Below are 2,288 nucleotides of genomic sequence, written 5' to 3'. Positions count from 1 at the left end.
CATAAAACTAATGCACGAAGGGAATTCCCTGGTGGTCCAATGGCTAAGACTCCACACTCCCAATGCAGGGGGCCCAGGTTTGATCCCTGGTCAGGGAACTAGATCCCATATGCTGCAACTAAAAAAAAAAAATCAGGAGTGCTTCAACTAAAAATCCTGCATGCCACAACAAAAACTGAAGATCTTACGTGCCACTGTTAAGAACCGTTGTAGTCAAATAAAACAAACAAACAAAACTAATTCAAGGAAATTGAGATTCTCCACAAATCTGGTTGAGTCTTTGGCCTCCTCATCTGAACAGAAATAAATTGTTACAGAACTAAAGCAGAGTTCAGGCAAATACTCATTGGTGTGATCTTCAAAGAAGAGGTAAACAAACAACATCAGTCAAATGGAAATTCTCAGTTGCTCAACTCAGGAACAGAAGATTTTTTCTCTTCAAGGCCAACTTATGGTAGAGGAAGTGAAGCTTTATTTTGACTTGAGGAGGAAGTATCTCTGTGTCCCGAGACTTGGACATCAGACTAGGGGGAGAGGGAAGAGGTTGACAGAGAAAAATATAAAAACTAGGAAAGAGAGGCAGAAGTGTGTGTGTTGTTGTTGTTGTTTTTTAGTCAGTAAGTCATGTCCAACTTACTGCAACCCCATGGGCTGTAGCCCACCAGGCTCCTCTGTCCAAGGAACGGGAGTGGGTTGCCATTTCCTTCTCCAGGGGATCTTCCCGACCCAGGGACTGAACCTGGGTCTCCCGCATTGCAGGCTGATTCTTTAGGATCTGAGCCACCAGGGAAGCCCTCAGAAGTATGTAAAGATGGGCAAAAAGAAGCAAGAACTTGTAGCAAAACTCTGTCAAAAGTGTTTCCAAGGAAAATTTACTATAGAGTTAATGATACAGATTTCAGCTTTGGTGTTAAGAGATTTCTGCTAAATCTTTAAGGCAGAGAATGTCAAGTGATAGCAAAGACTGACAGAAAACAGAAGCCAAAATAGTTCATGGTAAGAGCCAGTGAGGATGAGCTATTCCATACATGATACTCGGCCTTAAAACATATGGCATTAAGTTCAATTTGCCCCTTTAATTTATATCATATTTCAATTTTGAATCATTTTTCAACTGGAAAAATTACGAAATGCTTCAGAAACTTTACAAATGCAGTAATCATATTATTTGACGCCAAAATGAAAATCTCTCTGAGGTGGAAAATGGGAGTTATTCAAGAGCAAACAGCATCCATTACAATCAATTATATTCTACATAACAAAATCTCTAGTGCGCAACAAGCCATTACAGCTTCATAGGAATTCAGAATGTTGTACTTAATAAAGCAATTATAATCTGTCATTTCGTCCTCAAGATAAGCAGCACTGTCCTGGAGCTTACCTTATGGATTTCTTTGGTATAAATTAGACCCACTGAAGTATAGTGAGAAATTTTTAAATGTCATATTAATTTTACCCTACGGAATATGCAACATGTTCCTAAACTCTCATATGTTCATGTGAATTTTTATAGAATATCAATTAAAATTAATCTGCAGCAGCAATGTACTAAAACTTTATATATAATATTGTAATTGCATCTGCGGGAAAGGTGATTATAAAAATGCCCACGATAAAGTGTGAGAAATGAATGTGGAAAAATAGAATCACATTTTTAGAGATGTTACAAGTTATACATAATTATGAAAAAGTTGACTTTTATACCATTATGTACTATCAGAAGGGTGCCAGGGCTTTTGTTTTGCTCCGTTTTTCTGGAAGCACAGATCAAATTCAGTTTTAAATTGCTCTGGCCTATTGAATCAACTTAACAGGCACTGCTGACTAATTATAGAGATCAGGAATAAGACTGAATTAGAAAGGACTTTGAGGGCTTCCTGGTGGCTCAGTGCTAAAGCACCTGTCTACTAATGTAGGAGACACAGGTTCTAACCCTGGTCCATTCCGGGAGATCCCGCACACCACGGGGGAACTAAGTCCCTGTGCTACCACTATTGAGCCTGTGCTCCAGAGTCCAGGAGCTGCAGTTGCTGAAGCCCGCACTCCTAGAGTCTGTTTTCCACAAGAGAAGCCACCACAATGAGAAGCCCACACACCACAACTAAAGAGTAGCCCCCACTCGCCACAGCCGGAGAAAAAGCCTGCTCAGCAATGAAGACCCAGCACAGTGAAAAATATAAACAAATAGAAACGACTTTGAGGTACTGAGCTTGGGTAATGCTATAAAGGTAAGTAAGGATATGAATTTTGGGGTCAAAAGATGAAAGGTTTGGGGACTTCCTTGGTGA

This window comes from Bison bison, unplaced genomic scaffold (assembly GCF_000754665.1).
Source record: "Bison bison bison isolate TAMUID 2011002044 unplaced genomic scaffold, Bison_UMD1.0 scf7180017864366, whole genome shotgun sequence".
NCBI classification, from domain to species: domain Eukaryota; kingdom Metazoa; phylum Chordata; class Mammalia; order Artiodactyla; family Bovidae; genus Bison; species Bison bison.
The sequence above is the reverse complement of the archived record's forward strand: the minus strand, read 5'-3'. Positions refer to the sequence as shown.